The sequence below is a fragment of the Hemitrygon akajei genome, unplaced genomic scaffold (genome assembly GCF_048418815.1).
Source record: "Hemitrygon akajei unplaced genomic scaffold, sHemAka1.3 Scf000101, whole genome shotgun sequence".
Taxonomy (NCBI): domain Eukaryota; kingdom Metazoa; phylum Chordata; class Chondrichthyes; order Myliobatiformes; family Dasyatidae; genus Hemitrygon; species Hemitrygon akajei.
In genome coordinates this window covers 2,313,660-2,336,665 of record NW_027331987.1, presented here as the reverse complement: position 1 = coordinate 2,336,665, position 23,006 = coordinate 2,313,660, and the positions used below count along the sequence as shown (strand labels likewise).

The following is a 23,006-nucleotide window of genomic DNA, read 5'->3' as shown; positions in this document are numbered from 1 at the left end:
GGCATCACTGTCACATGGTCAGCTGGAGATGTCAGACCCCTGGACACACCAGCACAGGGTCACAATACAACCAATACACGGGACTGGCAGATGAACCACTGTGTTCCAATCCCAGGCAAACGCACTAACACACCAGGACATGAGTTTGGATCTACCAGAGGAACTGGGAATTTAATACTGATGATAATATTGTAGGGAATAAAAGCGGGTATCAGTGTGGTGACAGGGATTGTCAGGAAAATACACAAGTCCTTCATGTGCCCTGTGAGTGCAGACTCTGATTGACGCAGGTCTTCCCCCTTCCGGATCAGCATCTCTCACTGTTGTTAGAGGCAGAAGAGGGGAGTGGTCGTGATCTGGGACTGAATCGTCAGGGGAACAGACAGGAGAATCTATTGATGTGAACGGGACACCCGAATGGTATGTTGCCTCCTGGGTGCCAGGGTCAGGGATGCCTCGAATCGTGTCCGCAGCATTTTAGAGAGGGAGGGAAAAGAGACAGATATTTTGGTAAATTTGTGACAATGACATTGGAAGTAAAAGCAAAGAGGTCCTGAAAATAGAATTTGGAGAGCTTGGTAGAAAGCTCAGAAGCAGCACCCCCAGGGTTGTAATTTCTGGATTGCTGCCTGTGCCACGTGCTGGTGAGGGTAGAAACAGGATAATTTGAGAGATAAACATGGCTGAGAAGATGGTGCTGGGGACAGGGATTCAGGTTCTTGGATCATTAGGATCTCATCTGGTGGAGGAATGACCTGCTCGAAAGGGACGGGTCGCACCTCGACCCGAGGGAGAACAATATTCTCACAGAGAGGTTTGATAGAGCTGTTGGGGAGGGTCTGAACTAATTTGGTGGGGGGGGGGGTCGGGAACTGGAGTGAAGGGATAGGACTGATGGTAAAATGCAATGATAGCGTACAGTCAGACTGTCAGATAGGGCGGACAGATGCGAAGAGAAAATTGCAGCCAGCAGGGTGCGTATCAGTGCATTAGAGATGCAGAATTAAAAAGGGTAGCAGATACAGTACACAAAGTGTTATATCTAAATGCATGGAGTATGAGAAATAAGGTGGATGATCTTGTTGCACTATTACCGATTGTCAGGTATGATGTTGTGGCCATCACAGAATCGTGGCTGAAGGATGGTTGTAGTTGGGATCTGAATGCCCAAGGTTACACAGTGTATCGGTGGTATAGGAACGTCGGGTGAGGGGGTAGCGTGGCTCTGCTGGTAAATCAGCAGCTAGATGTGACATAGGATTGGAAGATGTTGAATCCTTGTGGGTTGAGGTAAGGAACTGCAAAAGTAAAAATGACACTGACACCAGTCATATACAGGCCTCCCAACAGTCAGTGGGTTGAGGCCCACAGATTACAACTAGAAATAGAAAAGGCTGATGAAAAGGACAATGTTATGATAATCATGGGAGATTTCAACATGTAGGTCAATTGGGAGAATCAGGTTGGTAAAGGATCTCAAGAGAGTGAGTTTGTCGAATGCAATGTGATGGCTTTCTAGAGCAGTTTGTCGTTGAGCCTACTCGGGGAACAGCTCTACTGGATTGGGTGTTATGTATTGAACCAGAGGTAAGTAGTTAAAAGAAACCTTAGGAGGCAGTGCTCACAACATGACTGAGTTCAACTTGAAATCTGATAAGGAGAAAGTGAAGTCTGACATTGTAGTATTTCAGAGAAGTAAAAGAAATTACAGTGGTCTGAGAGAGGAGTTGGCCAAAGCAAATTGGAAGGAGATGCTGGCAGGGATCAGAGCAGAGCAGAAATGGTGTCAGTTTCTGGGAAAATGAGGAAGGTGAAGGATAGATGTATTCCAAAAATAAATAAATACTAAAATGGCAAAATAGTAAAACCGTGGCTGACAAGGGAAGACAAGTTAATGCAAAGGCAAAAGAGAGGGCATACAACTAAACAAAAATTAGTAGGAAGACAAAGGATTGGGAAGCTTTTAAATATTTACAGAGAGAAACTAAAAGGATGATTGGGCGGGAAAAAATAAACAAGAAATTGATTTGAATTGAATTGACTTTATTACTTACATCCTTCATATACATGAGGATGAAAAATCTTTACGTTACGTCTCCATGTAAATGTGCAATGTGCAATTTATAGTAATTTATGATGAATTATATGTATAACATGCTGGTCAATATAACATAGAAATACAGATGTGTCAGCATGAGTTAATCAGTCAGATGGCCTGGTTGTAGAAGCTGTCCCGGAGCCTGTTGCTCCTGGCTTTTATGCTATGGTACCCAGTGGCTGTACCCCTTGACAATAAGTACTCATGTTTGAGTACTGTTGGGGGGGAAAGCCTACCTGGAGGAAGTGACAGTGGCCAGGCCTCCGGCACAGAGGACGGCCCTGTAGCTCAGAAGGGTAGGGATAGAAGAAAGAGGACCATAGTAATAGGGGACTCGATAGTCAGGGGTTCAGACAGGCGGTTCTGTGGAGGTGATCGGGAGTCCCGGATGGTAGTTTGCCTCCCTGGTGCCAGGGTCCGGGACGTTTCTGATCGCGTCCAAGATATCCTGAAGTGGGAGGGTGAGGAGCCAGAGGTCGTGGTACATGTAGGTACCAATGACATAGGTAGGAAAGGGGAAGAGGTCCTGAAACGAGAGTATAGGGAGTTAGGAAGGCAGTTAAGAAGAAGGACCGCAAAGGTAGTAATCTCGGGATTACTGCCTGTACCACGCGACAGTGAGAGTAGGAATGGAATTAGGTGGAGGATGAATGCGTGGTTGAGGGATTGGAGCAGGGGGCAGGGATTCAAGTTTCTGGATCATTGGGACCTCTTCTGGGGCAGGCGTGACCTGTTCAAGAAGGACGGGTTACACTTGAATCCTGGGGGGACCAATATCCTAGCGGGGAGGTTTGCTAGGGCTACGGGGCAGACTTTAAACTAGTAAGATGGGGGGGCGGAAATCAATTTGAGGAAACTATGGGAGAGGAGGTTAGTTCACCAGTAGAGCAAGTAAGTAGACCGTGTGTGAGGGAGGACAGGCAGGTGATGGAGGAGGGATGCGCTCAGCCCGAAGTTGTAGGGGAGAAGAAAGAAAAGGATAATAGATTTGAATGCATTGCTAGGGATGAAAAGAGAGGAGGAGGTGGAGAGTATCTTAAATGTATCTATTTTAATGCTAGGAGCATTGTAAGAAAGGTGGATGAGCTTAAAGTGTGGATTGATACCTGGAATTATGATGTTGTAGCTATTAGTGAAACATGGTTGCAGGAAGGGTGTGATTGGCAACTAAATATTCCTGGATTTAGTTGCTTCAGGTGTGATAGAGTAGGAGGGGCCAGAGGAGGAGGTGTTGCATTGCTTGTCCGAGAAAATCTTATGGCGGTGCTTTGGAAGGATAGATTACAGAGCTCCTCTAGGGAGGCTATTTGGGTGGAATTGAGGAATGGGAAAGGTGTAGTAACACTGATAGGAGTGTATTATAGGCCACCTAATGGGGAGCGTGAGTTGGAAGAGCAAATGTGTAAGGAGATAGCAGATATTTGTAGTAAACACAAGGTGGTGATTGTGGGAGATTTTAATTTTCCACACATAGATTGGGAAGCTCATTCTGTAAAAGGGCTGGATGGTTTAGAGTTTGTGAAATGTGTGCAGGATAGCTTTTTGCAACAATACATAGAAGTACCGACTAGAGATGGGGCAGTGTTGGATCTCCTGTTAGGGAATGCGATAGGTCAGCTGACAGATGTATGTGTTGGGGAGCACTTCGGGTCCAGTGATCACAATAGCATTAGCTTCAATATAATTATGGAGAAGGACAGGACTGGACCTAGAGTTGAGATTTTTGATTGGAGAAAGGCTAACTTTGAGGAGATGCGCAGGGATTTAGAGAGAGTGGAATGGGTCAAGTTGTTTTATGGGAAGGATGTAATAGAGAAATGGAGGTCATTTAAGGGTGAAATTATGAGGGTACAGAATCTTTATGTTCCTGTTCGGTTGAAAGGAAAGGTTAAAGGTTTGAAAGCGCCATGGTTTTCAAGGGATATTAGAAACTTGGTTCGAAAAAAGAGGGATGTCTACAATAGATATAGGCAGCATGGAGTAAAGGAATTGCTCGAGGAATATAAAGAATGTAAAAGGAAACTTAAGAAAGAGATTAGAAAAGCTAAAAGAAGTTACGAGTTTGGTTTGGCAAATAAGGTGGAAGTAAATCCGAAAGGCTTCTACAGTTATATTAAAAGCAAGAGGATAGTGAGGGATAAAATTGGTCCCTTAGAGAATCAGGGTGGTCAGCTATGTGTGGAGCCGAGGGAGATGGGAGAGATTTTGAACGATTTCTTCTCTTCGGTATTCACTAAGGAGAAGGATATCGAATGGTGTAAGGTGTGGGAAACAAGTAAGGAAGTTATGGAACCTATGACAATTAAAGAGGTGGAAGTACTGGCGATTTTAAGAAATTTAAAAGTGGATAAATCTCCGGGTCCTGACCGGATATTCCCCAGGACCTTGAGGGAAGTTTGTGTAGAGATAGCAGGAGCTCTGACGGAGATCTTTCAGATGTCATTAGAAACAGGGATTGTGCCGGAGGATTGGCGTATTGCTCATGTGGTTCCATTGTTTAAAAAGGGTTCTAGAAGTAAGCCTGGCAATTATAGACCTGTCAGTTTGACATCAGTGGTGGGTAAATTAATGGAAAGTATTCTTAGAGATAGTATTTATAATTATCTGGATAGACAGGATCTGATTAGGAGTAGCCAGCATGGATTTGTGCGTGGAAGGTCATGTTTGACAAACCTTATTGAATTTTTTGAAGTAGTTACGAGGAATGTTGACGAGGGTAAGGCAGTGGATGTAGTCTATATGGACTTCAGCAAGGCCTTTGACAAAGTTCCACATGGAAGGTTAGTTAAGAAGGTTCAGTCGTTAGGTATTAATGCTGGAGTAATAAAATGGATTCAACAGTGGCTAGATGGGAGATGCCAGAGAGTAGTGGTGGATAATTGTTTATCGGGATGGAGGCCGGTGACTAGCGGGGTGCCTCAGGGATCTGTTTTGGGCCCAATGTTGTTTGTAATATACATAAATGATCTGGATGATGGGGTGGTAAATTGGATTAGTAAGTATGCTGATGATACTAAGGTAGGAGGTGTTGTGGATAATGAGGTGGGTTTTCAAAGCTTGCAGGGAGATTTATGCCGGTTAGAAGAATGGGCTGAACGTTGGCAGATGGAGTTTAATGCTGAGAAGTGTGAGGTTCTACATTTTGGCAGGAATAATCCAAATAGAACATACAGGGTAAATGGTAGGGCATTGAGGAATGCAGTGGAACAGAGAGATCTAGGAATAACAGTGCATAGTTCCCTGAAGGTGGAGTCTCATGTAGATAGGGTGGTGAAGAAGGCTTTTGGAACGCTGGCCTTTATAAATCAGAGCATTGAGTACAGAAGTTGGGATGTAATGTTAAAATTGTACAAGGCATTGGTAAGGCCAAATTTGGAATATTGTGTACAGTTCTGGTCACCGAATTATAGGAAAGATATCAATAAATTAGAGAGAGTGCAGAGACGATTTACTAGGATGTTACCAGGGTTTCAGCACTTAAGTTACAGAGAAAGGTTGAACAAGTTAGGTCTCTATTCATTGGAGCGTAGAAGGTTGAGGGGGGATTTGATCGAGGTATTTAAAATGTTGAGAGGGATAGATAGAGTTGACGTGAATAGGCTGTTTCCATTGAGAGTAGGGGAGATTCAAACGAGAGGACATGATTTGAGAGTTAAGGGGCAAAAGTTTAAGGGAAACACGAGGGGGTATTTCTTTACTCAGAGAGTGATAGCTGTGTGGAATGAGCTTCCTGTAGAAGTAGTAGAGGCCAGATCAGTTGTGTCATTTAAGGTAAAATTGGATAGGTATATGGATAGGAAAGGAGTGGAGGGTTATGGGCTGAGTGCGGGTAGGTGGGACTAGGTGAGATTAAGAGTTCGGCACGGACTAGGAGGGCCGGAATGGCCTGTTTCCGTGCTGTGATTGTTATATGGTTATATGGTTACCGTATCCCGGATGGTAGCAGCTGGTACAGTTTGTGGTTGGGGTGACTCTGGTCTCCAATGATCCTTCAGGCCCTTTTTACACACCTGTCATTGTAAAACAGGTTAGCAAACAATATCAAATTGTTTTTCAAGTATTGTAAAAAAATAAAACAGAGATGAGAGTGGATATAGGACCAGTAGAAAATGAGGCCGGATAAATAATAACGTGGGATAAAGAGATGGCAGCTAAACCAAATATTTTGCACCAGTCTTCACCGTGGAGGACACTCGCACTGTGCCCGGTGTTGAAGAGTGCGAGGGAAGAGAAGTGAGTGCAGTTACTGTTACAAAGGAGAAGGTGCTCAGTGGCTGGAGTTTATGCGAGAAGTGAGGAAGGTGCAAGACAGATATATTCCAAAAAAGAAGACATTTTCAAATGGAAAAAGGTTGCGACCGTGGCTGACAAGAGAAGTCAAAGCCAAAGTAAAAGCAAAGGAGAGGGCATTCAAGGAAACAAAAATTAGTGGGAAGACAGAGGATTGGGAAGTTTTTAAAAGCTTACAAAAGGAAACTAAGAAGGCCATTAAGAGGGAAAAGATGAACTATGAAAGGAAGCTAGCAAATAATATCAAAGAAGATACTAAAAGCTTTTTCAAGTATATAAAGAGTAAAAAAATAGGTGAGAGTGGATATAGGACCAATAGAAAATGATGCTGGAGAAATTGTAATGGGAGATAAGGAGATGGCTGAACAACTGAACGAGTATTTTCATCAGCCCTCACTGAGGAAGATATAAGCAGTATTGCGGACACTCAAGGGTGTCAGGGAAGAGAAGTGTGCGCAGTCACAATTACGACAGAGAAAGTACTCAGGAAGCTGAATAGTCTAAGGGTAGATAAATCTCCAGGTCCAGATGGAATGCAACCTTGTGTTTTGAAGGAGGTAGCTGTGGAGATCGCAGAGCAATGATCTTTCAAAAGTCAATAGATTCTGGCATGGTTCCGGAGGATTGCAAATGCCACTCTGGTATTTAAGAAGGGGGCAAGGAAGCAAAAAGTGCTTTATGGACCTGTTAGCTTGAGAAATGGTTGGGAAGTTTCTGGAGTCAATTGTCAAGGATGAGGTTACGGAGTATCTGGAGGCATATGACAAGATAGGACAAACTCAGAATGGTTTCCTTAAAGGAAAATCCTGCCTGACAAACCCATTGAAATTTTTTGAGGAAATTACAAGTAGGCTAGTCAAGGGAGATGCAGTGGATGTTGTGTATTTGGATTTTCAGAAGGCCTTTGACAAGGTGCCCATGACAAGGCCGCTAAACAAGATAAGAGCCCATGGAATTATAGGAAATTTACATATGTTACATATGTGCATAGAGCGTTGGCTGATTGGCAGGAAACAGAGGGTGGGAATAAAGGATCCCATTCTGGTTGTCTGCCAGTTACCAGTGGTGTTCCACAGGGGTCCGTGTTGGGGCCGCTTCTTTTTACGTTGTATATCAACGATTTGGATTATGGAATAGATGGCTTTGTGGCTAAGTTTCCTGATGATACAAAGATAGGTGGAGGGGACGGTAGTGCTGAGGAAACAGAGAGTCTGTAGAGAGACTTGGATTGATTAGGAGAATGGTGAAAGAAGTGGCAAATGAAATACAATGTTGAAAAGTGTATAGATAGATAGATAGATAGATACTTTATTCATCCCATGGGGAAATTCAACTTTTTTTCCAATGTCCCATACACTTGTTGTAGCAAAACTAATTACATACAATACTTAACTCAGTAAAAAATATGATATGCATCTAAATCACTATCTCAAAAAGCATTAATAATAGCTTTTAAAAAGTTCTTAAGTCCTGGCGGTAGAATTGTAAAGCCTAATGGCATTGGGGAGTATTGACCTCTTCATCCTGTCTGAGGAGCATTGTCTGAGGAGTATGGTCATGCACGTTGGTAGAAGAAATAAATGGGCAGACTATTATTTAAATGGAGAGAGAATTCAAAGTTCTGAGATGCAATGGGACTTGGGAGTGCTCGTGCAGGTTGAGTCGGTGGCGAAGAAGGTGAATGCAATGTTGACATTCATTTCTAGAGGAATAGAGTATAGGAGCAAGGAAGTGATGCTGAGGCTCTATAAGGAACTGGTAAGACCTCACTTGGAATACTGTGTGCAGTTTTGGGCTCCTTATTTAAGAAAGGATGTTCTGACATTGGAGAGGGTTCAGAGAAGATTCGCTAGAATGATTCCGGGAATGAGAGGGTTAACATATGAGGAACATTTGACCGCTCTTGGACTGTACTCCGTGGAGTTTAGAAGAATGAGGGTAACCTCACAGAAACATTTCGAATGTTAAAAGGCATGGACAGAGTGGATGTGGCAAAGTTGTTTCCCATGGTGGGGGAGTCTAGTACGAGAGAGCATGACTTAAGCATTGAAGGGCGACCATTCAGAATGGAGATGTGAAGAAATTTTTTTAGCCAGAGGGTGGTGAATCTGTGAATTTCTTGCGGCAGTGGAAGCCAGGTCATTGGGTGTATTTAAGGCAGAGATTGATAGGTATGTGAGTAGCCAGGGCATCATAGGTCATGGTGAGACGGTGGGGGAGTGGCACAAAATGGGAGAATGCATCAGCTCATGATAAATTGGCGGAGCAGATTCGAAGGGCCGAATGGCCGGCTTCTGCTGCTTTGTCTTATGGTCTTATTTGAATCCACCAGTTTACGTAATAAGGATCTTGTAGCACAGGTAGAGTTTGGCAGGTAGAAACTTAGGCAGGTATGACTTTGGTCGAAGGAATAAAGGCATAGACAATTCTGTAAACAGGGCGAAATTCAAAAATCAGAGGTGCAAAGGGACATGGGTGTCCTTGTGCAGGATTCCCTGAAGGTTAACTTGCAGTTTGTGTCAGTGGTAAGATTGGCAAACTCAATGTTTGCTTTCATTTCGAGAGGATTAGAGTGCAAGAGCAAGGATGTAATGCTGAGGTTTTATAAGGCATTGGTCAGACCACACTTGGAGTATTGTGAGCAGTTTTGGGTCCCTTCTATCGGAAAACATACCGGCATTGGAGAGGGTCCAGAAGATTCACAAGAATGATTCCGGGAATGAAAGAGTTAACATATCAGTAGTGTTTGATGGTTCTGGGCCTGTACTCATGGGAGTTTAGAAGAATAGCTGATTTATTATCCCTCTCAACCCTATTCTCCCGCCTCCTCCCCATAAATTTTGAGACTCGGTGACTAATCAAGAAGTTTACTTATCAACATCCGCTTTAAAAATCAAACAGGAGAAAATCTGCAGATGCTGGTAATCCAAGCTACACAGGTCCTGATGAAGGGTCTCGCCAGATCTTTCTGACACCTGTCTGGAGAGAGTTGATGTTGGGAGGATGTGGGTGGGTCGAGAACGGTAAGCACAGCCTCCGACTAAAGGGATGTCCATTTCGGACAGAGATGAGGAGGAATTCCTTCATCCACAGGATAGTGAATCTGCCACAGGCAGCTGTGGAGGCCAAATAATTGAATATATTTAAAGCAGAGTAACACACACAAATTGTTGGAACAGCAGGCCGGGAAGTTTCTGTGGGAAAGAATAAACAGTTGACGGTTCAGACTGAAACACTTCATCAGGACCTGTGTTGCTTAAGGGTTCCTGCAAATTCATCCCCTGTCCTAATGAGGGGCTGCGGGGGATGGGGTTGTGTGAAAGGGGACAAAGTCATCCTCATCTGCCATCTTTGCCCCCTCTAGCTTCTCATTACCTCTACACACAGAGTTCACCCACGGGGTTTCCACCTCTCCCCCCTCCTGGTTCAATCTGCCATTCATCTCTCCCCTACTGGTTCCCATTATCACCTCCTTTACTGTCTCAAACCATCACACTCCCCCACTTCACACTCACAAATGAATGTTAACATTGTATGACGGGCCTGTTCCTGTGCTGTACTGCTCTATGTTCTCTGTTCCCAGTTTCGAAGAATGAAAGGAGATCTCATGGAAACACAAAGTTCTTTCAGGGGTCAACAGGCAGGAGTGAGGGAGGATGTTTCCCCTGTCTGAGGAGTCAAGGGTCAGGGGTCTCTCTGCTCTCCGTCCAGCGGAAAACCCCCGATTCCCGGGGCCGCGCTGCCCGAGTCTCCCCCCGATCCCCGGGGCCGCGCTGCCCGAGTCTCCCCCCGATCCCCGGGGCCGCGCCGCCCGAGTCTCCCCCCGATCCCCGGGGCCGCGCTGCCCGAGTCTCCCCCCGATCCCCGGGGCCGCGCCGCCCGAGTCTCCCCCCGATCCCCGGGGCCGCGCCGCCCGAGTCTCCCCCCGATCACCGGGGCCGCGCTGTCCGAGTCTCCCCCCGATCCCCGGAGCCGCGCTGCCCGAGTCTCCCCCCGATCCCCGGAGCCGCGCTGTCCGAGTCTCCCCCGATCCCCGGGGCCGCGCTGTCCGAGTCTCCCCCCGATCCCCGGGGACTCTCTAATTCTCTGCTTCTCCCCCCAGTCTCTGTCACCCTGGATGTGGAAACGGCGAATCCGTGGCTCCAGGTGTCTGAGGATCGGAAGAGTGTGAGACGGACCGAGACCTGGAGGGATCTCCCTGACACCGGGAAGAGATTCACAAACTGGATTTGTGTGCTGGGATCGGAGGGATTCACATCGGGGAGACATTACTGGGAGGTGGAGGTGACGGGGAATCGGCACTGGTGTCTGGGAGTCGCCGCCGAGTCTGTGAAGGGGAAGGGACGGGTCAGTCTGAGTCCGGAGACCGGATTCTGGATCATCGGGCGGTTTGGTGACGTGTTACATCGGGATTGTGACGTGTCCGGTGGTCCCACCTCCCCCGAGACCCGTCTCGCTGCCGGTCCCATCCCCGGGAGGGTGGGAGTTTATCTCAGTTACGAGTCCGGGACAGTTTCATTTTACAACGCGGAGACCAAGTCCCATCTCCACACCTTCACTGGGAACAAATTCACGGGGAAACTTTATCCTTTCTTCCGGACTGTGGGTGAAAACCAGTGGCTGAGAATCTGCTCCGGTTCCGCTCCGGGTCTGTAAACGGGTCGGGTCCCGGGACCGGCATCAGGAGTAAAGTCCCTGTAAATATAAATGTGCGGAGACTGCAGCTAAATACGTGGCTAAGGAGATGGTGCAGGGGGGAGGGCTTCATGTTTCTGGACAATTGGGCTTTGTTCCCGGGAAGGTGGGGCCTGTTCCGACGGGACGGTTTGCCCCTGAACTGGAGGGGGACTAACATCCTTGCGGGTAGATTTGCCAGTGCTGCTCGGAAGGGGGGATGGGGTAAAAAGATTTGCAGAGGGAGGGGAACCAGAGTGTTAGAGCAGATAGTGAGGTGGAGGATGATAAAGGTCATGCGAGGACTGCATGTATAGACAGAAATCAAAGGTTTGTACATTAGGTTGTAAATTAATTTTCAGAGCTTTAGAAATTGTACAAAATAAAGATTTTCAAAAAGATTTTGATGAAGAACATGACCAGAACATATGTGAAAAGGTGGCTAATTCAGTTTTATACCTATCGCAATAATTGTCTATGTTAGGAAATATTTTGGATAGTCTCTCCTTTGTTAAATAGTAACAGTGAACAATTTTAAATTGAATTAAACACTGATTGGCACATATCAAAGAAGAACTGACCATCTTCATTAACAAAGGTCATATTAAGTTCTCTCTCCCAAACTTGTTTAATCTTTAGTGATTAAGGGGATCTGCTTTTTTTTGCAGATTTATTTATTTTTATTTTCATTTATTTTGTCATGGTAGATTGATGACTTTTGAAGAGTTAATTAGCAAATATTCTCTCTCTCATACACACTTACTGCAATATCTTCAGGTTAGACATTTTTTTTACAAAAAATAATTATCTAAGTTTCCATATATGCAAGAATCTGATTTGTTGGATACTGTTTCGAATATGAATCCTTTAGTAAGAGGTTCCATTGGTAGAATTTATAATTTATTTTTAATACATTAATACAAAAAGATAACCTCCCACCTAAGGTTTATACATGATAGAAATATTCGTTGTTTCAGACGTGATAGAGGGGGAGGGATGAAAGGGGGAGGAGTGGCATTACTAGTCAGGGAAAATATCACAGCTGTGCGTAGACAGGACAGACCGGAGGGCTTGTCTACAGAGGTCATATGGGTGGAGCTGAGGAACGGGAAAGGTGTGACCACACTAATTGGGGTGTATTATAGACCGCCCAATAGTCAGAGAGAATTGGAGGAGCAAATCTGTATAAAGATAGTAGACCGACTTTCATACCCTTCCACTTAACTAAGGTTTTTTTTTTCAGTCCCTTGCTTTCAGCTCTTTTTTTTTGGTAGTAGGCATTATTAATTTCTGTTTTTAAGTGTATTTACAGTTTTGGGGGTTTGAATGTCCTGATTTATGGACTGGAGTTGTGGTTGGACTGCAGTTTCTTTTGTTACGGGGCTTGGGGAGGATACTAATTTTACATGTCTTCAATTTGGCTGCTTTCTCAATTATCTTTTTTGTATTATATTATTATTGTATGTTTATTTTTACACTGTATTAATTTTCTTCATTTTGATTTGGGTTTTTTTTCTATCTGTAACGATGTAGAAAATGCATTAAAAAACTAATAAAAAAAAATAGTAGACCGATGTAAGAAACAGGAAGTTGTAATAGTAGGGGATTTTAACTTTCCACATATTGACTGGGACTCCAAAAAACTGTAATAGGGCTCGATGGCTTGGAGTTTGTGAAATGTTTTCAGGAAAGTTTTCTAAATCAATATATAGAGGTACCTACGAGAGTGGATGCAATACTTGATCTCCTATTAGGAAACCAGACAGGTCAGGTGACAGAAGTATGTGTAGGCGAACATTTTGGGTCCAGTGACCATAATGTCATTAGTTTCAAGTTAATTACGGATAAGGATAGACCTGATCCTCGAGTTGAGGTTCTAAATAGCAGAAGGGCTAATTGTGTGGAAATGAAAAAAGATCTAGGAAGAGTGGATTGGGATAAGTTTTTTTTTTCCTGACAAGGATGTGTTCAGAAAGTGGATTGCCTCCAAATGTGAAATTTTGAGGGTGCAGAGTTTGCATTTTCCTGCCAGGATTAAAGACAACGTTAACAGGCATAGGGAACCTTGGTTTTCAAGGGATATTGGTGATCTGGTTAAGAAAAAGAGAGAAGAGTATAGCAGGTAGAGGCAACAAAGAGCAAATGAGTTACTTATAGAGTATAGAAAACGTAAGAAAATACTAAAGAAGGAAATCAGGAAGGAAAAAAAGACAAGAGGTGGCTTTGGCAGATAATGTGAAGGAAAACCTGAAGGGTTTCTACAAGTATATTAAGAGTAAAAGGATAGTAAGGGACAAAATTGGTCCTCTAGAAGATCAGAGTGGTCGTCTATGTGTGGAGCCTTACGAGATGGGGGAGATCTTAAACAGTTTTTTTGCATCAGTATTTACTCAGGAAACTGGCATAGTGTATATGGAAGGAAGGGAAACAAGCAGTAGTGTCATGGAACATTTGTAGATTAAAGAGGAGGAGGTGCTTGCTGCCTTACAGCGCATAAAGGTAGATAAATCCCCCGGGCCTGACTTGATATGTCCTCGGACCCTGAGAGAGACTAGTGTAGAAATTGCAGGGGCCCTGACAGAAATATTTAAAATGTCCTCAGTCACGGGTGCAGTGCCGGAGGATTGGATGGTAGCTCTTGTTATTCCATTGTTTAAAAAAGGCTCCAATAGTAAACCAGGTAACTACAGGCCAGTGAGCCTGACATCAGTAGTATGTAAATTATTGGAGGATGTTCTGAGAGATCGGATTTACAAGTATTTGGACAGTCAAGGGCTGATTAAGGATAGTCAGTATGGCTTTGTGCATGGTAGATCGTGTTTAATGAATCTCAAAGAGTTTCTCGAGGAGATTATCAACTAAGTAGGTGAAGGATAGGCTGTGGATATTGTCCACATGAACTGTAGTAAGGCCTTTGACAAGGTCCCAGATGGGAGGTTAGTTCAGAAAGTTCAGACATGAGGTATCCATGGAGAGGCTGGAGAGATTGAAAGAGTTCAGAGATTTACTAGGATGTTGCCAGGTCTTCAGGAGTTGAGTTACAGGGAAAGATTGAACAGGTTAGGACTTTATTCCTTGAAGCGTAGAAGAATGAGGGGAGATTTGATAGAGGTTTACAAAATTATGTGGGGTATAGGTAGTAAATGCGAGTAGGTTCTTTCCATATAGATTAGGAACGATAAATATGAGAGGACATGGTTTTAGGGTGAAAGGGGAAAGGATTAGGGGGAACATTAGGAGGATCTTCTTCACTCAGAGAGTGGTGGGAGTGTGGAATGAGCTGCCATCTGACATGGTAAATGCAGGCTCACTCTTAAGTTTTAAGAATAAATTGGATTGATACCTGGATGGGAGAGGTCTGGACTGGGTGCAGGTCAATGGGACGAGCGGAATAAAGTTTCCGCACAGACTAGAAGCGCCAAATGGCCTGTTTTCTGTGCTGTAGTATTCTATGGTTCTATGGAGTGAAATAAACACGACATAAGAATTGTCGATTGATTAATTTTAACTCGTTCACCGCATCCGTCAACCGAACAGAAACACCGGGGATTCAGCAGCAGTTGCGGGCGGCGGGTCCTGAGCTCCCCCGGGTCCTAAAGTCCACCCGTAATGAGACAGGTAAAATGGGACAAGTGGGGGCGGTGCTGACCGGAAAAGACAGTGAAGATTGTTCATTAAGTTCATCTGCCATTTCTTTGTCCCCCATTACTACTTCACCAGCATCATTTTCCAGTGGTCCAGTATTAACTCTCATCTCCCTTTCACTCTTCATGTAACTGAAAACTAAACTTTTAGTATCCTGATTTATATTATTGGCCAGTTTGCCCTCATATTTCGTCTTGACCATTCTTACGGCTTTTTTCATTGCCTTTTGTTGGATTTTAAGAGCATTCCAATAATCCAACATCCCACTCACCTTTGCTACCCTATATGTCATTTCCTTAGGTTTAACACAATTATTACATGCCTTTTCCATCTCAAACTGTGAATTAATTTAAAGTCAGTCCCATAATTTAATAAAGTTTTTATCTGAAAACTATCTACCCTCGCAAAGATTGTACTGAAGACTGCATTTGATTTTTCTTCAGCCTTATACGCTTCACATTGAAATAGAATGTGTTTCGACAGTTTCATAATGACAAAATGTACACGACACAGAATGAAGTTTTCCATTTAGTTACAAGGCATAAATTAAGCATTGTGTGGGCATTTCTATGTCATGTCAATATCATTCCTTCCCTTGTTTTAAGCCCTTCTTCTATAAACCCAACAGGTTTATGTATTCTGTGAAGGTGTCTGTCCTTATGTCCATTATCTTTATGTCTTGCCATAAGCCCCTAATTCTTAACACTACCAACCCTTTAGCTTCTAATTTGCTAAGTGGAAGGTCTATATCCACAGCTTAACATTTAACAGCTTTTGGTGCTAAACAGTCAACATCATCATTTCCCTCAACAGTGTGATCTGCAGGGCCCATAATGTGCAGACATATAAATCAAACTTTATATATGAAATACCGTTTGACAAGTTTCCAACAGTCAATCTGACCTACTGCCAGAATGACCTGTTTAAGACTCATCAAAACTGAAATGTATTCTGAGCAAATTATAAGGACCAATTTCCTCCACCCACTGTAAGCCTAAACTGTTGGCAAAGAATTCTGCTTCCTATGCTGATAAATGGCTATAAGTCATTTCTTTATCATTACCTGCAATTCAGGCACACAAAAACAGCCACACCAACATCCCCAGTTAACTTATCTTTGGATTCATCTGTAAAAATGGTTACTGTATGATAATAACTTTCATTAATATACTGATGAACCAACAGACTCTCAGTCAGAACCGAATCCGATCGTGTAACATAAAATCAACTGAAGTCTTTGGAAAAAACAAGGTGTGGTTACAGAGAAAGCTACAGTGGGACATATTGTATCATCAAATACACCCGTATTCCCAGCGTGGTAAGAACCCAGCCACTCAGAACAAAAAACACTCTTCTTGTGATGTCCCCAACCGTCCTCCAGCACACCTTTAACAGGATGATCATTTCCTTGCCTCCACAAATTAATCCAGTATGTTGACATCAATTTGAACCTCTGTTACTTTGAGGGCAATTGTCCCATTGCAATCAGTAAAGCCAAAACAGGAGACAACATTACCGCACCAGAACACAATCTTAAAGTCTGTAATTGTATCACATACAAACATTTTTAATTTGAAGATGAAGCTGATCCATAAGCCACACAGACATAATCAAGAACAGATGAAATTAAACAAATATAATTGGTCAACAAAGATTTTCATGTTGCACCCAAGAATACCCACATAGATGTCTGAGGACATTTAAAGCTCCTTTACATTTATCAATTATTTTACTGATAGATGCTTCCACGTCAGCTTACTATCCATCCACATACTGAGAACTCTTACCACTGGCACTTCCTCAAGATATTAATGACATAATTTAAAATCAAGTGCAAGTCTATTAATGCTGTTTGCAAACCACATAATGTTTTTTAACTACTGAAAGCTTAAAATCCTCATCAATCTGCCCACTGTTTGATCTATTAATTGTAAATTGCAATTAGTACCTCTAATCTATAAAGCTACGTCATCTGTATATTGTGATTTACCCAGGGTATCCCATTTTCCCATCTCAGAGAAAATATCATTAATCATAATATTAAATAATGAAGGGCTACAAATACTGCCTTGTGGGATCCCATTCTCTATCTCATAGAAACACAAACATAACATGCCGACCGGTACTTGGACAGTCCGTCCAAAAAAAAAACTCAGAAAAATTATACAATGTCCTCCTCACTCCTAATTTAATCAAAAGTCCTTTCTTCCATATCATTTCCCTTTTCAGTATCAAGAAATACTGCTATTACAACATCTTTAATTGTGCTTTCGGAATATCATCTTCCAAACCTAAAACTGAATCTAATTTCATTTCACCCTTCCAAAATCCACTCTAATAAAACACTTTATCACCACTCTTTCCAAAATATAACTCAAGCACTTGATTACCATACATTCCATAAGTTTACATAAATGAGACATTCACGATATAGGCCCATAACTAGAAGGATCAAATGGGGATCTGCCAGGTTTTAGAATTGGCATTACTATTTCCATTTTCCATGAGGAAAGTAGATGCACAATTCAAACATTTAATATTTTCACAAAAGAGAATTATATACAATTCCAATTTCAAATATCACTCTTTCCTGGAAACACCTGACCTGCATTATTAATAGACTTCTTAAATTCATACAAAGGAATTTCTCCATCAGTGATACTATCATTGCTACAGCTGACTTCAAGCACATCAGGGTATTCACTGAAAAACATATCCCTACATTGTTTAACTTCTTCACTTAAATTATCCTGATTATGAATCTCAGCAAATGACCCAGCCAGTAACACAACCTTCCGTGCTTCAGTAACAATCATTTTGCCCACATTAAACAACACTGGAATATTATGTTCCCCACAAATCCCATTTTCTAAATCATATCCCAAACAATTCCAAATTTGATATCCCTTCCAATATTATCTCCATATAATCTCCAGTAAATCACCTCCTTCCTCACCACGGCCTTTGCCCTTTTATTGTTAATAATGTAACTCAGAGACTGATGCACCATCACATAAAAACTCACATTTCTCCCAATTTGCTTCCTGTCCCGTTATAAATCCAAATCCAAACTCATAAAGACCGGAAGGCTGACTGACGTTCACATAAACTAATCACACTCTGAGTTCCCATTTGAGCGACAGGCATTGCAGCCAATGAAAGCAGGGGTTAGTGTTAAGCCTGAGCTACGATAGGCTGGAAGAAATCGGCCCATGATCAGCCCCTCCTCTTCCGCTCCATCGCCATGGCGGAGATCAGCGATTTGCTTCTGTCGTTGTCGCCGGCCTCGGCGCCGACAAGGACGGGTGTGATTCCCCTTCGTGCCTCGGTGGGTCTGTTTCGGTGACGTCTGTGGTGGCTGACGAAACATGCTTTGACAGGGAGCGAGCGATGACAATGACTACAACTCCCAGAATGCCCCACTGATGACGTTGTGTTGTTTAGGGTAAGGTATAAAAGCAAAATGGAGGAAAATGTAATGCATTCCGTTTTCTCTACTGTGTCGTGCCTTCAATAAAAAAAAATAAATTAAAAGAGAGATTCCAGCGAGAAATAGATAGAACATAGAACAATACAGCACAGTACAGGCCCTTCGGCCCACAATGTTGTGCCTACCCTTAAACTCTGCCTCCCTCAGCTTAAATTCCTCCATATACCTGTCTAGTAATCTCTTAAACTTCAAAAGTGTATCTGCCTCCACCACTGACTCGGGCAGTGCATTCCACGCACCAACCACTCTCTGAGTATAGAATTTCCTCTAATATACCCCTTGAACTTCCCTCCCCTTACCTTAAAGCCATGTCTTCTTGTATTGAGCAGTGGTGCCCTGGGGAAGAGGCGCTAGCTATCTACTCTATCTATTCCCCTTAATATCAACTATACCTCTACCATTTCTCCTCTCATCCTCCTTCTCTCCAGAGAGTAAAGCCCTAGCTCCCTTAATCTCTGATCATAATCCATACTCTCTAAACAAGGCAGCATTCTGGTAAATCTCCTCTGTACCCTTTTCAATGCTTCCACATCCTTCTTATAGTGAGGTGACCAGACTGGACAGAGTACTCCAAGTGTGGCCCAACCAGAGTTTTATAGAGCTGCATCATTACATCGCCACTCTTAAATTCTGTCCCTCGACTTATGAAAGCTAACACCCCATAAGCTTTCTTAACGACTCTGTCTACCTACGAGGCAACTTTCAGGCATCTGTGGACATGTAGCCCCAGATCCTTCTGCTCCTTCACACTTCCAAGTATCTTGAAATTTACTTTGTACTCTGCCTTGGAGTTTGTCCTTCCAAAGTGTACCACCTCACACTTCTCCAGGTTGAACTCTATCTGCCACTTCTCAGCCGTCTCCTGCATCCTATCAATGTATCTCTGCATTCTTTGACAATCCTCTGCACTATCCACAACACCACCAACCTTTGTGTCTTCTGAAAACTTGCCAACCCATCCTTCTACCTCCACATTCAGGTCACTAATAAAAATCACGAAAAGTAGGGTTCCCAGAACTGATCCTTGTGGGACACCACTAGTCACAACCCTCCAATCCGAATGTACTCCCTCCAGCACAACTCTCTGCTTTCTGCAGGCAAGCCAATTCTGAATCCACCTGGTCAAACATCCCTGGATCCCATGCATCCTGACTTTCTGAATAAGCCTACCGTGTGGAACCTTATCAAATGCATTACTAAAATCCATGTAGATTACATTCACTGCAGTACCCTCTTCTATACGCCTGGTCACTTCCTAAACGAACTCCATTAGGCTTGTTAGGCACGATCTGCCCTTCAGAAAGCCATGCTGATTGTCACTGATCAGACCATGATTCTCTAAATGCCAATAAATCCTATCTTTGTGAATCTTTTCCAACAGCTTTCCCATTACAGATGTAAGGCTCAATGGTCTATAATTATCCGGAGTATCCCTACTACACTTTTTGAACAAGGGGACAACATTCCCTCCAATCCTCCAGTACCATTCCCGTGGACAATGAGGACATAATGATCCTAGCCAGAGGCTCAGCAATCTATTTCCTCGCCTCGGCTGCAGAACTGGGAAGTGGCAGATTGAGTTCAACACAGATGAAGAGATTCATTTCTGTAGGTCAAATTTGAACACAGAATATAATATTAATGGTAAGACTCTTGGCAGTGTGGAGAGTCAGAGAGATCTTGGGGTCCATGTCCATACGACACTCAAAGCTGCTGCGCAGGTTGGCAGTGTTGTTAAGAAGGTGTCTGGTGTGATGGCCTTCATCAACCGTGGGAATGAGTTCAAGAGTTGTGAAGTGATGTTGAAGCTATATTTCTCCTAACCTGTACATAAGTAATTGTACCCCAACACGGCAGGGCTGTGGGCTTAGTTGGACCCCACTTGGGAGTCCTGTGTTCAGTTCTGGTGGCCTCACTACAGGATGGATGTGGATACTATAGAGAGTGTAGAGTAGATTTACAAGGATGTTGCTCTTGGATTGGAGAGCATGCCTTATGAGAATAGATTGAGTGAACTTGGCCTTTCCTTCTTGGAGTGACGGAGGATGAGAGGTGACCTGACAGAGGTGTATAAGATGATGAGAGGCTTTGACCATGTGGATAACCAGAAGCATTTTCCCAGGCTTGAAGTGACTAACACGAGGGGATGTAGTTTTAAGCTGCTTGGAAGTCGGTACTGAGGGAATGTCAGGGTAAGTTTCTTACACAGAGAGTGGTGGGGGCATGGAATGCACTGCCTGCAGCGATGGTGGAGGTGGATACAATAGGATATTTTAAGAGACTCTTAGATAGGTTCATGGAGCTTAGAAACATAGAGGGATATACGATCAGGAAATCCTAGGCAGTCTCTAGAGTAGGTTACATGGTCAGTACAACATTGTGGGCTGAAGAGCCTGTAATGTGCTGTAGATTTCTGTGTTCTGTGTCAAAGACAGGCAGAGGGATTAGTTTAAATGGACAGGAGGACAGCATGGAAAGGTTGGGCCGAAGGGCCTGTGTTAGTGCCGTAAGGGAGGGGTTCTGTCCCAACCATCGACTCTATTCCCCTCAACAGATGCTGCCTGACTTGACAGCGTTCTTGAAAAGTTACATTCAGTTCCGCTTAGCATTCTGTACAAAGGATGTTTTGTGCTGGAAGAGTGCAGAGGAGATTCATCATGATTGAGGGGGCTTGTGTTCATAAGTCCATAAGGCATAGGAACAGAATTAGGCCATTCTGCCCATTGAGTCAGCCACCTTTCCATCATGGCTGATCCCAAATCACACTCAATTCCAGATATCTGACCTCCCGCCATATCCTTTGATGCCCTGACCGATCAGGAAACGATCAACTTCCGCCTTGAATATACCCACACACTCGGCCTCCAACGCAGTCTGTGGCAGAGCATTCCACAGATCCAATACTCTCTGGCTAATAAAAAAAAATAAGCTGCTTACCTCTGTTTGAAAAGGTGGCCCCTCGACTTTGTGGCTGTGCCCCACCGCAGGAAATACCTTCTCCACATCCACCTTCTCCAGTCCTTTCAACATTCGGTAGGTTTCAATGAGATGCCCCGCATTTTTCTGAGTTCCAGTGAGCACAGGGACAAAGCTGCCAAGTGCTCCTCATGTTTTAACCCCTTCATTCCCAAAATCATCCTAGTGAACCTCCTCTGGACTCTCTCCAATGACAACACATCCTGTCTGAGATGTGGGGACCAACACTGTTGACAATACTCCAAGTGCGGCCTGACTCGTGTCTTATAAAGCCTCAGCATTATCTTTTTGCTGTTATATTCATGGGACGAGATTGGACTGTGTTGATCTACAGGGGGATCTTGGAATCCGAGTTCATAACTCCCAGATAGTGGTTCCATTGTCAGGCAGTTATGTTGCAGTTGTATAAATCTCTAGTTTAACCACATCTGGAGAATTGCATTCGAAGACAGGAATAATGCGGAGATTTTGGATGGTGAGTGGAAGAGGCTTAACAGGATGCTGCCCGGATAAAGTGAGACTGGACAATCTCGGGTAATTTTCTCCGGAGTGGCAGAGGCTGAGGGAGGTCTGACAGAGGTTTACAGGAATGTGAGAGGCACAGACAGAGTGGACAGCCGGGATTTTTTCTCTAAGGAGGAAATGTCCAATGTCAGTGGGCATGCACTTCAGGAGAAAGGGGGAACACATCCTCATTGGTCCTATTTGCAGTATTGAAGTATTTTGTAATTTAGTGTAATTTTGTATCTTTTCTCTGCATAGCTGCTGTTGAAAAAAAAATTAGAAAAGACAATGATGTTAAAAACCTGACTCAGGATGTTTAAAGGAGATTTGCGTTTCAAGTTTTGTTTTTCATTCCCATAGTGGTGGGTGTCTGGAGTGAATATCAGGTGGTGGTGGAGGCAGATGTGAAAGAGGCTATTAGATACCACGTGAATGTGAGGAGAATGGAGTGATTAGATACTATTGGAGTATAAAAGTATAAATTTACCAAAACTATGACGTCAGTTTTGAAACTTGCTACAGAAAGAGCTTGCTATTTGCTATGCATGTATCCTAGAATGTAGCAATGGTGTGTTAATTAAATGTAAAAGACAATGGAGTGTTAATGAGGGGTAGCTAAGGGATGTAGATTAGAACATGATTGAATCAATTGGTAGAAACAATGGTGTTGGGATGTACGTGTAATATGCAACTATAGATTGATTGCATATGCTAATACAACTGGACAAGTACTATAAAAAACGCTGTGTCCGAGGATCGGTGGGCAATCAGCGACTAGCTCAATGACTGTCTCAGATTTGATTTGCAAATTAAAGTTTAACCTTTCTTGAAGAATCTTCTGCGTCTCTTGGTCATTTGTGAGGCACGAAAAACCACAACAATACCACATGAATGTGAGGAGAGTGGAGGGATGTGTTCCTTGTGTAGGCAGAAGGGATTGGTTTAGTCAGGCATGAAGTGACCAGTTCAATTGGTTCAGAACAACACAGTGAGCAGAAGGGCCTGTTCAAGGACAAGTACAGCAAGCAGAGCAGGTAAACTGGATAAAGTGACCCCACTCAGAGAACAGACTGTGACGTCAGTGGATATATGCCGGCATCACAGTTCTCTCACCAAAGATACTTCACTGCTGGATAAAATGAAGTTTGTGATGTTTATAACCAATGTGGTGAGTTGTACTGCTCAGACATCTCATCCTGCTGAGGAAATTAAAATTATTGTGAAAGCTGCAGAAAGGTTTCTTGGTGTAACTGGTGTTTTGTGGGAAGCTTTAAATGAAGTTTTGTTGGGTGGGGTATCTGTATCCCAGTCTACTTGTGAACATACATA

General features: G+C 43.4%; 1 protein-coding gene across 5 annotated transcripts in view; it reads right to left on the bottom strand.

The window, feature by feature from the left end:
* The window catches only part of LOC140723130 (uncharacterized), a 1,246,679-nt gene that overhangs the window by 99,745 nt on the left and 1,123,928 nt on the right, over positions 1–23,006 (bottom strand). The gene's annotated exons all lie outside the window — the stretch shown is intronic.